Here is an 18,475-nt window from a genome sequence, read left to right on the forward strand (position 1 = left end):
CTATGGCGTGTGTGAGGGGGACTGCTGAGGTAGCTCTTGCTATTGTGGCCTCAACAGCCACTGGTTTTAAACTTCGCCCTCTCTTACTAAGCCTGGAATTTCAGTCCCTTCTACCAATACAAGGAAAAGTGCTATTTTTACCCCCAACCCCAACAACGTCTTGCTAAGTAGCCCAGGCTAGCTTCAAAATCCTGATTGTCCTGCCTTTGCCTCCCAAATGTTAGAGTTACAAGAATATGCCACCATGTCTGTTAGGAGCATTGCTGTCATGGGATTCTGAAAACTTGTAGATGCTTCATGTTTATTGTGGGTTGTCTTACTGTAGCCTTTCCCCTAATCTCCGATGTCTGTAACTTCAAGGTGGGAACAGGAAGTGTTTTCTGGATCTCTGTCATTCTGTCTGTTTAGAACTCTCTCTTCTTCACCTCCAGCAGCATCAGCCACTTTGGCCTTGGTTATTGTCATGACCCTTAGGCTGTCTCAGCTCTATCATCCAATTCCTGGTCACAGTGATTGTTACAAGAGGCAGGTGAGTTATCAATGGCAGAGTCTTTCCAGGGACTTTCTTTTTCTGTTGAAGGTAGAAAGAGAAGCTGTTAGTATTTAAGTGGTAGATTGGTACCTTGGCAGATTAGGGCCAAGGGATGACACAATGCCCCACCTTGCTTTGTAAGAGCCACACAAGAGGTTTATTGAGGTGCACTTGTGAATGTAGAGCTTGCCTCTGGGTGAGGATAGAAGGGAAAGGGAGCAGGAAGAGAAGGCACTGGCTTTTAAATAAGCACGTATAACACAAGCACATAGGGAGAATACGCAACTCGTGTTGATAGTAGAAATGTGTTGTGTCTTGGTGGCCAATAAAGATGTGACCTGCTATTGCTAGATTCCTGAAGGTGGGCTTAAAGGTGAGATTTTCCAACAGAAGCCCTTTTCCTTTCTGGTCATTGTGAAGACTACAGTTGTGAGTCTAGAAAAGGCAGACCTCCTCTCGTGGAGAATTCTGTCAGACTTTGAAGAAGAGATGAAAACCTGGGAAATGATGGTGTTCTGTGTCCTACTATCTTTGTTTTTCCTGAAATGTAATTACTTTATAAAATTCTATTTATGTCAATCAGTCATCTTCAGATGTGTTGCCCCTTGTTGCCATCAAATGTGATTAGCTCATTTTATTAAATAATAACTCACAGTTGATACTTAACTCTTAATTCTAAAGTAGTATGGATCGCATTAGCCATCTTTAATTGCCTTAGAAATTCTGATATGATTTGTTATGGGTTGAGAGAGGCTCTGAAAGTTTGGATTTCTAGGAGTAAAGATTTCTTATCTTTTGCAGTAAACTCTTCTCTTCTGAGAATCAATGATGAAGTTTAGGGTTCAGGAGACAATAACATCCCCTATTCTGTAAGAAAAGTCATGTAGTATCTTCAGTCTATGAAAGCTATAATAGCAGAAGTTGTAAGAAACTGGATAGCTGGTAATTAAAGCTATCTGAAGAATTCAGTCTTCTGCACTGGAAGATATATTTTGTTCTTGTTCTGGATACCTGCTATAGTCCTTTCTAAGTCTTTAACTCAAAAAGCCAATCATGTAACTCAGTAAGTTAACCTTAAGTATTCTTTATATCACTAGTATTGGTTTACTCTTCAGTCAAAACCTGTTGGAACTTCTCAGGGTTCATTTTCTTTTCTACACGAGGATTAAATGTTAGAGGAGGATAGTCTGCTTAGCCTGGTGTGGATGATTTATTTCTTGATACTGAACAGAGACTGCCCACAGACTGAACCAAAAGTTTGGATCTTGCTACAGCATTAGACCCACTGTCTCATGCCATGTGTAAGACTGGTTGTTTTCTTTCTATATTTAAGAACACATAAAATGATTGTATTAAAAATAAATAACAAAGAAAAATATTTAAAACCATGTGCAGAGTATGAATATACCACGTACAGGACATAACTATGGATTTAAAACTCTAATCACTTAAGACAAAGCAGAGGCTTGCCTCTGTTCTTTTCCCTAACCCTCGCCTGTCTCACCTCTCTCCCTCTGGCTACCTTGGAGATACACATACATCATAGACTAGACAGCCAAAACAGATAGGCGTCACAGAAACCGCCTTGCAGGCTGTTTTGGTAAGAACAAGGAGACAAACTGCCTAGACATTAGTATCTACAACCACTGCAGCCACTTCCTGATAGCTCTGCTTTCTCCAGAGTTTTTGATCTTAACTATTCTGACAGGTGTGAGGTGAAATCTCAGGGTTGTTTTGATTTGCATTTCCCTGATGACTAAGGATGTTGAACATTTCTTTAAGTGCTTCTCATAAATTTGATATTCCTCAAATGAAAATTCTTTGTTTAGCTCTGTACCCCATTTTTAATAGGGTTATTTGGCTCTCTGGAATCTACCTTCTTGAGTTCTTTGTATATCTTGGATATTAGCCCTCTGTCAGATATAGGGTTGGTAAAGATCTTTTCCAAATTTGTTGGTTGCCGTTTCATCCTTTTGACAGTGTCCTTTGCCTTACAGAAACTTGGCAGGATTAATATAGTAAAAATGGCCATCTGGCCAAAAGCAATATACAGATTCAATGCAATCCCCATCAAAGTCCCAACTCAATTCTTCATAGAGTTAGAAAGAGCAATTCTCAAATTCATCTGGAATAATAAAAGTCCCAGGATAGCTAAAACTATTCCCAACAGTAAAAGAACTTCTGAAGGAATCAGTATCCCCAACCTCAAGCAGTACTACAGAGCAATAGTGTTAAAAACTGCATGGTATTGGTACAGTGACAGGCAGGTAGATCAGTGGAATAGAATTGAAGACCCAGAAATGAACCCACACAATTATGGTCAATTGATCCTTGACAAAGGAGCTACAACCATCCAGTGGGGGGGGGGGAAGATGGCCTTTACAATAAACGGTGCTGGTTCAACTGGAGGTCAGCATGCAGAAGAATGCAAATTGATCCATTCTTATCTCCTTGTACTAAACTCAAGTCCAAGAGGATCAAGGACCTCCACGTAAAACCAGATACATTGAAACTAATAGAAAAGAAATTGGGAAAGAATCTTGAGCACATGGACACAGGGGAAAATTTCCTGAACAGAACACCAATAGCTTATGCTCAAGAATTAAGATCAAGAATTGCCAAAGAGACCTCATAATTTAAAGTTTCTGGACTATGGTTTTTGATATTTGGTTTTTAGAAGGAATGAAGCTTTCATAGAAAAAGACTGAATGTTCAGTGGGTGTTTGGTTTTGTTTCATTTTCCTCATACAGCTCAAGCCCAAAGCTTTGAGTTTAGTAGGGGCTTACACATAGGTTAAAAAAAAAAAAGTTATTTTGCTGGATTTATCAAAATAAGATAGACTTTGTAACATGTACTTTTTCATAATTAGTTGTGTACTGGCTTTTGAGCAAGCCATTGGATAATGAGCTGGGAGATGATGCCAAAACTCCAAAACCATTTGGGTTTAGTCTCTTGAATTCTGGACCCTGATCTCACGTAGTCCTGTTCAATGGTCTTGCTCATGAATTTGATCACCTGGAAGGCACATTTCTGGGTGTGTCTCTGAGAGAGTCTTACTCAGTCTAAGTGGGTTACACAACTTCGTGGGTTGGAGTCCCAGGCAATAGAAAGGGCAAAAGAAAACTAAGTGGGTTGGGAACCATATTTGTACTGGCTGGTTTTGTGTGTCAACTTGACACAGGCTGGAGTTATCACAGAGAAAGGAGTTTCAGTTGGGGAAGTGCCTCCATGAGATCCAACTGTGAGGCATTTTCTCAATTAGTGATCAAGGGGGAGGGCCCTTTGTGGATGGTACCATTCCTGGGCTGGTATTCTTGGGTTCTATAAGAGAGCAGGCTGAGCAAGCCAGGGGAAGCAAGCCAGTAAGGAACATCTCTCCATGGCCTCCTGCTTCCAAGCCTGCTTGAGTTCCAGTCCTGACTTCCTTTTGTGATGAACAGCAATGCAGAACTGTACGCTGAATAAACCCTTTCCTCCCCAACTTGCTTCTTGGTCGTGATGTTTGTGCAGGAATAGAAACCCTGCCTAAGACAATATTTATTTTCCTCTGTTTCCTGACACAATATGTGTCTGCAGCATGACTCTCCACCTCCCATTCTTACGTCCCCCATACGTCCCCACCAGGATGACTGTGCTCCCTCAAACCATGAGCCTTCTTTCAGTTTCTTTGCTCATATATTTTGTCACAGTAATGAGGAAAACAATCTACAACTGCATATTTCTTTTTTGGACTTTTTGAAATCACTCATTAGCATCTAAGTGGATATGAAAATCCCCTGGTTTTAATCTTATTTTCCTCTTTCAAGCTCTGTTCTTCATTCAGTATTAAAGAACATTTGTAAGATATCCCAGGGTCTAATATATCCTTACAAGAATGACAGTGTATATGTTTCACATTTAATAGATTTGAGAATTTTATTTTTTTCCTGAAGAAAAAAAGTATCTAGCTGGCAAGAAACTTACAGTTGCTGCATCTAGATTAGATTCACTTAAATTTTTAATAGTAAATTAAAAAAAATTAATGAAAATATTTAATAAATTTTATATTTATGATATCACCAGGATGTACAATAACAGCTAATCAAAATTTCCCTAGAAATGAATGAGATAATATGTTCTTCATGTACTATATGATATTTGCCCTTCAGATGATTGATTAAAGAGATTAGTGAAAAAGGTATTGCATACTCTGAGAGTAAGTTTACACTGCTCAAGTGGTTTCTTGATGCCCTCAATGTTGCTTAAATTTATTTCCCACAAAAACATAGTTTTTAGCTCAAAATTTGCATGTGTAAAATTAACTACATAACAATTTTATCTCTGTGTATTTCAAAATGACTTCATGCTTGAAGAATATAAATGTTTCAAGGGAAGAATAAAAAGTTGTATCAGATAGTTAATACTTGCATTGATTTGGCATTTAACTTTCTAAGGGAGTGGGCTATGTTATATTATCTTTCTCTTCTGTATTGCTTTACTAAGATATAAGTGATAGTACAAATTCAAAACCCAAAACTTTATGGTTGAGTCAGGAGGGTTTCCTCAATGGAACGTGTAACTAGCAGAAACATTTGAATCAGTGTCTATGTGCCAGAATAAACAGATTTTTCTTTAAGCTGCAGCAACAGTTAGCATTTACTTTAGTCACAGGATCAGATTTTAGTGTTGCAAAAACTGAGCAAGCTCTAACCACTCACCGTCTCACGAGTGCCTCATTTCCTTTTGTTGCTCTGATTGTTACACAGAAAGCTGTTTTATTTTAGGTCTGAGGCGAAGTCAGAAGACAACAATAGAGGCCAAAGCCCAAAACAATGAAAACCCAGTTGGCTTGGATTTTCCCACTGAACTTTACAAAGGCTGGACCTCTCCTTGGAGATAATATGAATTCTAGTATTGGGCCAGTCTGTTTGTAATCTTGCAAGGTAACATTAATGTCATATGTACTGAGAACTGGGCCAAGTGAAAACAAACTGCTAAGTGACATAAATTTGTTTTAATTACATTAACAGGGAAGTATTTTCCCTATCTCAGTAAGTGTCTGTGTCTGTCAAATAGTAACTTTTATTTTTTTATGTTAGGAAGTAGAATACCTGACCTTTAGCCATCTTCTTGCTACTCCTGTTAAAGAGCTGTGTGAAGCCTGTATCCTTCTGAGCCTTCATCACCGACATCTCTGTGTATCTTATTAACATGATCCAACATTTGAGTCAGAGGACATAATTCAACAGTTCTAGCCCCCAGGACTGCTGGCAAGTGCTCTTGCTGAGTCAGCATTCTTCTTTTCAAATGAAAGGAAAAAATGAGTTTGACATGGTGCATGCTTTCTTGAGTATTTGAGAGGCCGAGGCAGGAGGATCACAAGGTTGAAGCTAGCTTGGGTTATATAGTAAGGCATCATCTAAACTATCTGAGAAAAGAAAAAAGAAAAGAAAAGAAAAGAAGAAAAGAAAAGAGAGGAGAAGAGAGGAGGGGAGGGGAGGGAAGGGGAAGGGGAAGGGGAAGGGGAAGGGGAAGGGGAAGGGAAGGGGAAGAGAAGAGAAGAGAAGAGAAGAGAAGAGAAGAGAAGAGAAGAGAAGAGAAGAGAAGAGAAGAGAAGGGAAGAGAAAAAATAAGAAAGAAAGCAAAAGAACAGAACAGAACCAGGGTCTTCCCACTGGCCCTCAAACATTTCCCCTACAAATTCATCTTGCAGGATATAAAGGATGCAGGGTAGATCTGCTCATGGTAGTTTACATAGAAAATGATATATTTCCAAATTCAAGCTGATGGGAAGTGACAACTTCTAGTCAAGCAGAGACTGAGGGACAAGTAAGGCACAACTCCACGGCTCACACCAAAGTTGAATAACTTAGGATAAATTTACTTCAGTGTGTTTACTGGTGTAGACTTGAAAGGAACACACATGAACTCTCGCGCACGTGCGTGTACACACACAAACACACACACACACACACACACACACACACACACGCCTCTGACTGCCTTTTGAAATCAAATACATTTCCTGCCTCTTCTTTCCTCAGTAAGCTCACACCAGTAGCTTATTTATAGCACAGGAAAGGGGAAAAACACAGGGCTCAACTAGGGGCCGGAAAGCTAAGTAGGGAAAGAATAGGAGGAAGTGGGCCTGCCATTTAGCCAAACAACCTTTACTTCATTGAGCTCAGAGCCTGGCCCCTTCAAGGTAGTGGTTGTGGGGCATAAATTGGCTTGCAAATCTCTTTCTTTCTTCTTCTGTTTTGTTTTTTATTCTTACTCTCCACTTTTGAACTGTACTTGAACAATGGAGGTGAAGGCACCTCTTTCAGGGAGAGCACAGCACTCTCGAGGTGTTCAGGCAAGTTGAACAGACTTTCAAGAACCTGGTGAAAGAAAGGATCCACTCCTGCTGTAAACTTCTACTGACTACGTGACTGCGGGTTCAGGTACGGGTCATCGTGACTGTGGATTCAGGTACGGGTCATTTTTAAATTTGCTTCTTAGTGTATCTTACCACGTTTCCTTGGCTTTGTTTATTGGGCACAGGTGGCATTTGTGATCCGAGGGCAGGTCCTATGTGACACACGCTTTGATTGTGTCTCTGAAGAGTAGCCAGCTGTCAGCTTCAGGGATGGCATCCTGAGCTTCTAGCAGTAAATGTGTATTTTACGTTAGTTATTTTTCTTGTGGTGGCTTCCTCAAATCTCAGCATCATCTATAATCTCATTGATAGTCATTTATTAAAACATCTGCCTGACACTATTTGAGCTCATCAATAATCTGCCATTTCTTTGATGAATACTAGCTTACAATATACCTAATAACCATGTCTTTAAACATAATTAAACCATTGCTGAAATTATTTTGCTGAAATTTAAGTTTTGTGTACAGTTGTGAAGATGAAAATTAGTCTGGCACAAAATTTCCGATCTTGATCAGTCATTCTTAAACAATGATGAACCTTCTAGAAGATAAAAGCAATAACCCAGTCCTGAGCTTTTCCAGTGATAGGAATTATTTACATCTGAATTTTTTTCCCAAACATTCCCGCTGCATATATTTTGAGGGTCCTGAAAATGTCCCTGGGTTTAGAAATGGAAAGGTGGGAGGAAAATTAAATAGACCCAAAAGGAGTTGATGATGCTCATTAAAAACTTGAAAGGTGACATTCTAAGGGACATTTCTCGCCATTAAGTGAATGCTTTTGTTTAAATGGTGAGCCTGTGGCCTTCCAGGGCAGATAGCATCCACCTTTGTGGGGCAATGACACTTGATTCATGTCAGCACAGTGACTGATCAAGAAGCAGGCTCTGCCCGCTGTTGAGAAGGAAAAAAGACGCTGTTCTTTCTGCCCTTCCTTGCTTGAGATTAGTGTGTTTAGAATCTGCAGGAGGAAGATAGCAAAGTTAGAAAGCGGAACCCCGAGCCTGCCAGAGCTGGTGTGGAGCCCAGGGCTGCCTTCTAAGTCAAGGCGGCTCTCTTTGGCCCTTTTCTCTGCTGAAAGAATTTAAGTGGGTATGTTGTTGTTGTTGTTGTTGTGTTGTTTTGTATTGTTTTCCTGATTAGAAATTTGTAAGTCTTCCTTTTGAAATTGGTTCACAGAGATTTAAAAAAAAAAACAAAACAGAAAAAGCACGACATTTTTGGTTGTACTGTTTTCAAAATGCTTTGAAAAGACAAAGGGAAACACACTGACTAGATTTACGTGAGAGCTAAGCAAATCGCTCTCTGTGTTGCTTTTCTCACCATGATACTTCCAAAGTCAGTTCTGAATCCAGCGTCTTCTATTGAACTATCACACATGTGACTCTAGGGATGGAGATCTCACTCTCCATAACCCTGATTCTGCTATCACTGAACCTGTCCTTCCCAAAATTGCTAAATAACTTTTGCCAGCTGAGCAGATGCTTTGATTAGAGTGCTTCCTCCCCATGCAAAGGAGAACTGAAGTTTCAGTCCTCAGAGCTCAGTGGGCTAGCCAGCCAGGTTGGCAAGTCCTTGCTCCGTGAATATATTAGAGGAAGACTCTCTAGTCAATCTCACACCTCTCTGTGTGTGAACACCTATACACATATGCACACCATGCATGTGTGAAAAAGAAAAAGACACTTACAATGAAGACCTTCACACATTTACCTTATGAGCAATATGGTTTAATATGAATCAGTTTTAAACAGTAGATAAAAATGAGCTTGAGGATTTATTTTAGGAATGTATGTTTTCCATTTGTCAAAGTCTTAGAGCTTGCTATTGGTTTCTGGGGGCCAGCTTACTAAACGTATTCATGAGATGCCAGTTATTGCAAATGCATTTCTTGGGAATTGCTTAATAGCTTCATAGGTTACTTGAGGCATTTTCAGGCTCTCGAGACTTTTTTAAGTTAGGCAATTTAGAAAAATGATTGTCAATATTTTTTCACTTTTCTATTAATTAAGTAGAGGTTTGTCATCTCTAGTCTAACTCCTACCATCATGTGTGTTTACAGGTTACATAGACTAGCCACCCTGGGCCCCGTGTTTCCATAGGAATGGAAGCAAGGTCAAAAGATCATGTGAAGCCCCAGTGCTGTAGTATAATCTTCAGCTTGTGGGATGTGTAAAAGAGGGCCCGGGGTGAGTCAGGCCAGGGTCAGGAAGGCACACCCATCTCCCATCTGGCCTGAGCTTGTGCAGAGCAGAAGTATGCTATGACCTGGGTTCTGCATTTCTACAGGAGCTTTCAGAATATTGGTCGTGGCAGATTCCCATTCTCCCCCTCCCTCCCTCCCCCTCACACCGTGCAATCCAAGCTAGCAAGCGACACCATCCCACCAAAGCTCATCAAGTTCTCCTAGGTGTGGATGCACGTCAGATCGTGCCACACTCCGTCAGAGAGAGAGAATCATGTAGGACACAGGCATTCGATATGTGGGACCAAACGGATGATGCAGATAAGGAGGTCTAGACAAAGGAGGACCTCAGTCAGGGAGGCTCAACAAGTTGAGTTGGATCCTGGAGGGCAAAGAGAAGGTGAACTCAGAAGACGTGAGCACAACCACTGCAGGCAAGGAGCTGTGCGCCTGGACAGAGACAGAAGTGTGCACGGTTACACTCAGAGAACGGGGTGATTAGACAAAATGAGGGGTGCTCACTGAAATGTGAACTTCTGCTAAGAAACAAAACGAAGCCTACTACCTGCTAACTGTGTTCTGTTGCGTGGGGTTGCACGGGAACAATCGTATCGGTCGTATTTACAAAACTAATACCCTTTCACCTGGAAAATCACATTTGATTGTGTGTCGTCCCTTTTTAATTCCTCATTCCGGCAACCCAATCAGGGAACCGAGCCATCTTGCTTGAGAAAGCGCAGAGAAAGGAGCACGTGGGGCAGGTGAGGTGTGTCTGAAAGGAGTTGAGGCCGCACTGACATGCGACTGATGCCAGACAGGAGGATATGATTCCCCAAAGATGTCATGAGTCGCTGGGGAAGTGGCGTGAAAACGATTTGACGCAGGTCCTTAGGGCTAGATTCTGAAGCAAATGAAGAATCCGTTGTGGGCAAATCGACCCACTTTGGATACTAACTAGACATGGCTATGGGAACAGAGGACAGACCATGTGACTTATGATCCAATGAAAAGCCATCAAAAGTAGCTCAGCGTCAGGGAGTGGCTCCGGGAATTGATCGGAAATGTATTGAGTTTGAGCGATGGCGAAAGAGGGACAGCTAACCGCTGGGAACACGGACTAGTGAAGGAGGGAGGCGAGTTATGGCGGGAACCGCTGCCTGCCTCCACTGAGCATCACTGTGTGTCAGGAGGATGATCTCCGTTACCTCATTAGGTGCTTACACAGAGTTCTGGGAAGTTCCCTTGGTAGTAGCTGTGAAGGGTGAAAGAGCGAAATGCAGAGGGTGTTCCCAGCTGCCCACAGTTCAGGACGATAGCCACTCACAGACATAGAAAACGCAGCAAGCCCTTGTTCACGCTGTAACCTAGATTCTGGTCCTTTCTTGTTTTGAATTTGATTAGACGTCATAGAATTCTTTACATTTGCTTTCACTTAATGTGGTTATCATCCGTTTCTTTTTCTTCTTTTTTAAGACAGGGACTTACTTTATAGCCCAAACTGCCAATCTTGTCTCAGCATTCTGAGTACTGCAATTACAAGAACGTGTATTATACTTAGCTTTATTATATATTTATTACCTGTATTATTTTTCTCCTTACTATCTCATTTTTTTTTTCATTTCCCCTTGATTTTCTGGAACAAAGACTGTGCTGAAGAACAAAACAAGGGTGTTTTCCTCCTATCTCTGTCCCTGGCTACTTGCTAGGTTGGCTTAGCTGCTAAAAAAAAAAAAAAAAACCTTCAGCCCAGGCAAGAGACAGCAGAGGCTAGCCTGGAGCAGCAGGCCTCTCAGGAATCTCAAGAGCATGGCCCAGGTTCACAGGGTGGCGACCCACTAGGCTATGGTGCCTGTCTTGGTTTGGGGGATATTTGCATTAGTATGATAAAGAAAGCACTTCATGAAATTGCATATATCCTTCAGTGGTAGAACACTTGCCTAGTGTTCTACCACTAGACAAGTAAAAATGCAAGGCCCTAGATTGCAGGACTAACACCAGAAAAAGATGAAAAAGTATATTATTTTTATTATGTTTGACTATTGAAACTGATTAAACTTTAAGAATGTACATGAGACTTTATTAATGGAACTTCTTAAACATCACGATATATCTTTTTAAGTAAAAAGTGAAAAGTCTAACTTAGAAATATAGAAATATAATCAAATTCAGACAAAATTGTATGCAGATTTTTTTCTTTTTAAAGAATGACTTATTTTTATTTTATGTTTTTATTTTGCCTGTGTGTATGGATTGTGAACCACCTGTGTGCCACACCCTCTCAGGCCAGAAGAGGACGCCAGGTCCTCTGGAATTGAGGTTAGGGGGATGGTGGTGAACTCCTATATGAATGAATGGGAACTGAGCCCTGGTCCCCTCCCTGTAAGAGCAGCAAGTGGCCTTAGCTGGTGAGCAGTCTCCAATCCCTGTAAAGGAATCATTATTTGCAACAGACACACTATATTATTAAACAGAAAATACAAAAATAAGGGAGCTGTTTGATATTATTCCATAATTTTGAATTTCACCAGAGCCCTAGTTTCACTGGCATAAAGGGGCTGGAAAATAGTCACACTTAGTGTTACATGAGAAAGAAAGGGTAAAATGTTATTTGTAGTATGGTCAAACTTTTCATACAACCTTTTTGTATATGAAATATACACATTTCATGTATATATGTATATGTACATTTGAGTTCATACACACACACACACACACACACACACGAAAAGCAACTAAGAGTTGAGAATTCATAAGCCAACAAGTTAACAGCAGCAATCTCTTGTCAGTGAAATAACAGAGATTTTTGTTTTCTACTCTGTCTCTGAATATGTGGGCCTGTTCCAGTGTTCCAGCCCTACGAGTTTAGATCGAAGGAGAGGCAGCCCATGATTTTAAAACTTTATCGCAGAAAAGTAGTGAAAGAGAAAAGGTAGGGAAGTAGAAGCCAGCCATGGCCACATGGAAAGAGGGAAAGGGAATGGGGAGGGAGGGGGAGCAAGAGACAGAGACAGGAGCGGAAGAAGAGGAGAGAGTAAGGAGGGGCGAAGCGATCCCTTTTATAGTGGGCCGGGCTACCTGGCAGTTGCCAGGTAACTGTGTGTGTGTTGGGGGGGATGGGTGGTGGGGGCTGCAACATCGACAGGAGCCAGGGGCCCAGGGGACAAGTCCGAACTCCTTGGATCCCATGTAGGTGGAAGCCACCTACCAGGTCACCGGGGGTTCAAGGTCGGTGCTCGACCTGGGACCAGGCTACTTGTGCACAACCCACCTGCCGTCATGAATAAACACACACTACTTTATAATCAGTATCAAACCCGCAATAGTATCTATAAGGTAGAGAGCCAGTCCTATGTCCTGCTGTCAGAGTAAACAGTATGTTTGTGCTAATTCAGCCCCATTTGTGGCCTCCTCGTCCAGTGAAGAGCTGTATCCTGTTTGTGACAGCATAATTTATGGTAATGGAAAAGCTTACGATGCACTGACGACTCTATGACTTCAGTGTATTCATTTGGCAACAGGAAACAAAGACCACACACACACACCACCTCATGCACACACACATGCACACTCACACACACACTTTTTTCTCCATAATTGTTTTAGTAATAATTGACAATTGGAGGAAATGAATGGCAGAAAACAATTATAGGCAGACAAGATGTCAGCAGATCCGGCTGGGAATTCCAGGGGACCCGTCTCGGCTTTATTCTTCCATTTACTACAGAATCCCACAACGATATGATTGTTTGGCTCTCAATTGACTGCTGAAATCACTGTTGTTTTTTACTAGCAATTCTTTGCTGGCAGCAGCCATGCCCCAATGTGTTTTGGATTTAGTAATACGGTAATCCGTAGCAGGGATTGGTGTTTTTTTTATGCGTATTTGCTAGTCGGGGCCAAGGTGAGCTGCTCCCTGCACACAAATCCAAATCCAGAAATGCTTCTCAGCAATATCTCTGGAATTTTCCTGCACTGGACTGGCTGCCTGCAGCCCAGACATGAACTGTTAAAATGTTTACTTCCAACCTAACTTGAAAGACTCACAGTCATGTTTCTATTTCTGCGAATAGAGAAATAGAGTAGCTGTAGACAGGACTAGGGGTGGGTGTGAGGGTGGGGGGCGAACACTCAGGATGAATGATTCATCATTGTCTGTCTAGTTTGTACTCCGTCAAATAGGTGTCGTTAGTGACTCCTCAGAGGAAGATGAAGAGTGTCTTATCATCTAGGAAAGACTTAAGGGAGGGGAGCTGGAATTCATCTTTTAATGTTTAGTGTCCATAACTGCTGTGTTGGGAAGTATTAAAATTCTGTGTATGAGGGAGCTGAGTAAGCACAGGCTGTTATGATCTTTGCTCCAGTTTTATTTGCTTGCCCTTAATTCAGTTTGCAGTAAGGTTCTGCAGTGGGTCTCACTACTGCTTTCTATGACGGAAGCCTTAAGGCTAGAGGCATCCGACAGGAATATAAAGAGAAGCACAAGTGAGCCTCAAGACCCACATTACCTTGCCAAGTGACCACAGTAAAGCAAATGATAAAAACAAATAGGTTAAGTAAAATTTATTTTTATTTAACCACCTAGATATAGATCATTATTAGTTCAATGTTTGATAGATATAAAAGCTGTTATTGGGATATTTTACATCATCCTACTGCCCTGCCATCTTCGAGGTTTCTGATGTTGTTTACTGCACATCTGCATCCAGACTTGTTTCATTTCAAGTGCTCAGTAGCTTCAAGTGTCTAGAGGCTGTTGTGCACGGCTACACCTGTAGCATGTGGGTAATGATGCAGTGTTCAGAACCCACAGTCTCCTCCATTCCGCCCAGAGAGCTGGCAACCCTTCGAAGACTCAGCTAAAACTATTACGTTGAAAGCAGACAAAGAATGGATGGCTTTTGTTATCCAGTTATTAGGACAACCCAAGGCTCATTGAGTCTGGGTAACTGTGGACTTCTCAATTGGAAATACAAGTGGATGGGGTGGCGAGGGGACCCACCAGGTGCTTTCTGAGCAATTCTGAGGATCTGAGTTTGCATCCTTAACTCCCATATAAAAGCTGGAAATGGTGGCCTGCCTCTGTAGCCTCAGAACGTGGGGGACAGGGACAGACAGATGCTGGGGTCTCACTGGTCTGCCAGTCTGCTCCAAATGGGAAGTTGCATGTTGAGTGTGATTCTGAATCAAAAGAACAGAATAGACACCTATGGTTGACTCCTGGCCTCCACATAGGGCTAGCTTACCTGCACACACGCACATAGAAACACTGACAAAAGAATAATGCAGATTCAAAACAAATAAGGATTAAATATTTGAGGTAGACTTTATTTTATCATCATAATGTTTCATGTGAATCTAGGCCTAGAATAGATTCTTCTACACAGACTGAAACTGAGTTCCAAGAAGCATTTGCTATTTTGTGCTTCTGATTCTATACAAAAGGGAAGACATCTTTAGCAATTAAAGTGGACACACACACACACACACAGTTCTAACATTGTGACTACTTGCTGATGTCTCACTTGAAGGGTAGGAAACATGCTTCAATGGTCTTGCGTAACTCTCTGCCCTGGGGACTCCCATGCTAGTCAGCCGGGTGATAAAGATAGCTCTATGTGCTAAATAAGGGGATGCAAAAATAAACCTGTGGAAGAGCATATAAAACCAGAGGACCCTGTAGGTTCCCATGGCTTGCCAAAGGCAGAGACCTGGAAATCCAGGTCCCTGGAGCCCTGACACAGAACCACAGCCAACAGCAGTGTCATTTGGGATTCATTTCTTGTTACACAAGGGTTTGATTATGAAGGTCCATTTAGAACCGTCGGAAAGATTCCAGACTCAGAATAAAAGCTACAGGCATCTAAAATGCAAGGAGTGATGGTCTGCTTCACGGTTCGTGCATTGGGAACGCCCCAAGAGCTTGGAGATTTTCTTGGCCCTCTGAATTCACTTTCCATTTTTTTACCACAGAAATAAAGCTACAAATAGTGATCAGGCATCTGCACCTAAAAATGTCATATGTCTTCGATGAAATTTTTTCAATGCATTTACAATGAGTGTGGAATGGACCAAGTTTCTGCTTGATAAGTTATTGTTTAAAATAAATATGTTATATTTCTCAAATTATTCATTTTATTTACAAAAAATGTAAGGATTAATATGGTATTTCTTGCATCACTGATGCAATACACTATATACACAAGTTTTGTTAATATGTTACTAATTGTATTATATGATCAATACTTGGATAATATGTTAGTAAATGAAATAGCATAACATATCAACCTATTCTCACCTAGTATGCAAAGAAACAAGCAGTAGAAAGATTTCAGAAAGCAGATGCTGTCCTGAGTTCCAGGACAAGCCTACGGGGTAAATTCTATTTATTTATCCATTTGTGGTAAATTCTATTTATTTATCTATTCATATTGGCAGTAAAGCAAATCCATTAACAAAGAATGTGGAAATAGAATTTTCACAAGAGCCACTTATCTAAGTGACTTGGGGACAAAGTCCTCTTTAGTCTTTTATGTCTTACTTTCCTTCCAAACACTGGTCTTGGCTTTCTTTAAGGAAATACTTTTGGCTATACACTTAATACATAGCCATATGAGGACTCCTTTGATTTACAAATAGGTGTGGTTTTACTGAAGGATAGAAGACAGCAAATTGCAGAGACAATTTAGATTGAAAAAGTGAAGCGTCTTCACAATCAAGCTACATAAAACTGTTCAGGACTCTGGGGAGGTGCTAAGCCTGGGCTGGGGAGAATGACTCTGGGGTCTGGGCAGGGAAAGGGAAGGGTATGCCCTCAGCCTTCATAGCCCAGTTTTCATGCCTTGGTGATAGCAGCAAGCTGGATCATTGCTTTATGAACATTGTTTTAAATTATGGATTTTTTTCCACTAGAAAGTGAGGTAAATGTAGCAAAGCCAGACACTAACCCATCTTCAGTCAAGGTCAAGGAATCTGGGTGAGTTGTGTCAGTATATAGTTTTATAAAACAATTAATTACATGAGTCCAGAGACATACAAGAGGATTGGGACAGAAGTTTGAGATGGAGAATAGAGAACACCTTGCTCTACTTGATTCTCCCTGGGAACTAAGAAGGTCCCTTTGGTCCTACCCTACCAACAGTGACTGTGCCCCAGATGTGCTCTGGAGTGTGGGTATCTGTATTTTCTGGCTAAAGCCTCCCCAATGCCTTTTTGTCATTAATCATCCCATTTTAGCATCTCTCTTGGTTTCTTTGACATTTATTTAGGACATTTTCTTTCAAATATCTACATTTCTTCTTGAAAATGATCTCCCTGCTGGAACCCTCCATTTGTGCCCTCCCACCATGATTTCCTCTTTCCTCCATCACACTTTAAGGTTATCAAATCTGATCTCTGTCCTCCAGCTCACTAGAACCCAGTCAGAAACGGGCTAGGTCTCTGATCCTTTTTACAATCCCGAGATCCAACCCTTTCCCAGTATCAGACACTGGAGTCCTGGTGTTCCTCCAACTGTAAACACTGATTGAGTGTGTATGTGTGTGTGTGTGTGTGTGTGTGTGTGTCTGTGTGAGTGTACACATGCTATAGCCTCCATGCAAAGGTCAGAGGACACCTTTTGGGGAGAGGGTTCTTTCCTTCCCTCTTGTTTTTAAGCAGGGTCTCTCTTGTTTTGCCCTGGGTTGTGTAAGAGAGTTTGCAGCTGACCTCCCTGTTTGGGCTGCTCATTTTGCCATAAGAGTACCAGTAATACAGATGTGTACTGCCACACCTGGCTTTTTAAAAGTGTGAGTTCCAAGTATTGAACTCGGGTGGCCAGGCTTACACGGTAAGAGCTTATGGTCTATGTCCAGTTGTCTTATTGTCTGCAGCATAATTCTCCTTGATGTTCCTCATCATCTCAAACAGTGTTTCTTAGACAAGAATCCCATCCTATACGTAGAGAAGAGGAACACTCCTCCATTGCTGGTGGGATTGCAAGCTGGTACAACCGCTCTGGAAATCCATCTGGTGGTGCCTCAGAAAATTGGACATAGTACTACCTGAGGACTGAGCTATACCACTCCTGGTGTGTTCCAACATGCAATAAGGAAACATACTCCACTATGTTCATAGCAGCCATATTTATAATATCCAGAAGCTGATAGCAACCCAGATGTCCCTCAACAGAGGGATGGATACAGAAAATGTGGTACATTTACACAAAAGAATACTACTCAGCCATTAAAAACGACTTCATGAAATTCACAGACAAATGGATGGAGCTTGAAAGTATCATCCTGAGTGAAGTAACTCAGTCACAAAAGAACACACACAGTATATACTCACTGATAAGTGGATATTAGCCCAAAAATTCAGAATATCCAAGATTCAATTCACAGACCATATGAAGCCCAAGAAGAAGGAAGACCAAAATGCAGATGCTTCAATCTTTCCTGGAAGGGTAAACAAAATACTCACAGGAGGAAATTAGGAGACAAAGTGTAGAGCAGAGACTGAAGGAAAGGCCATCCAGAGATTGCCCCACCTAGGGACCCATCCCATATACAGTCACCAAACCCGCACGCTATTGTGAATGCTGGAAAGTACTTGCTGAAGGAAGCCTGATATGGCTGTCTCCTGAGAGGCTCTGCCAGAGCCTGAAAAATACAGAGTTGGGTGCTCACAGCCAACCATTGGACTGAGCAAGGGGTCCCTGATGGAGGAGTTGAAGAAGGGACTGAAGGAACTGAGGGGGTTTGCAGCCCCATGGAGGGAGCAACAGTATCAACAGCCAGACACCTCCAGGAGCTCCCAGGGACTGGACCACCACCCAAAGATTACACATGGAGGGACCCATGGCTCTGGCCACATATGTTGCAGAGGATGGCCTTGTTGGGCATCAGTGGGAAGAGAGGCCCTTGGGCCTGAGGATGTTCAGTGCCCCGGTGTAGGGGAATGCCAGGGTGGGTAGATGGGAGTAGGTGGGTGGGTGTGTGGAGGAGCACCCTCATAGAGGCAGGGAAATGGGGTATGGGATAGGGGGTTTCCAAAGGGGAGACCTGGAAAGGGGGAAACATTTGAAATGTAAATAAAGATAATATCCAATAAAAATAAATAAATAAACAAAAAGAATGACAAAAAAGGAAGAAGAAGAAGAAGAAGAGGAGGAGGAGGAAGAGGAGGAGGAGGAGGAGAAAGAGGAAGAGGAAGAAGAGGAAGAGGAAGAAGAAGAAGAAGAAGAAGAAGAAGAAGAAGAAGAAGAAGAAGAAGAAGAAGAAGAAGAAGAAGAAGAAGAAGAAGAAGAATCCCATCCTACATTGATGTCCACTTTGTGGGGTTTGGCCCTTGAGATGCTGTCATCAATCCATCAAGCTGG

The 18,475-nt window shown here is 41.7% G+C and overlaps 1 protein-coding gene across 6 annotated transcripts in view; it reads left to right on the plus strand.

The window, feature by feature from the left end:
* Positions 1 to 6,588: 6,588 nt before the first annotated feature.
* The window catches only part of Rasgrp3 (RAS guanyl releasing protein 3), a 103,501-nt gene continuing 91,614 nt past the window's right edge, over positions 6,589 to 18,475 (plus strand). For 3 of the 6 annotated variants that reach the window (XR_007978417.1, XR_007978416.1, XM_052186381.1), the window contains exon 1: positions 6,591 to 6,986. The gene's annotated coding sequence lies outside the window, so the exon portion shown is untranslated. Of the gene's footprint in view, positions 6,987 to 18,475 lie in introns of all 6 variants that reach the window. The other 3 variants (XM_052186384.1, XM_052186385.1, XM_052186382.1) reach the window with 3 other exon arrangements.

The sequence above is a fragment of the Apodemus sylvaticus genome, chromosome 6 (assembly GCF_947179515.1).
Source record: "Apodemus sylvaticus chromosome 6, mApoSyl1.1, whole genome shotgun sequence".
In the NCBI taxonomy this organism is placed as follows: domain Eukaryota; kingdom Metazoa; phylum Chordata; class Mammalia; order Rodentia; family Muridae; genus Apodemus; species Apodemus sylvaticus.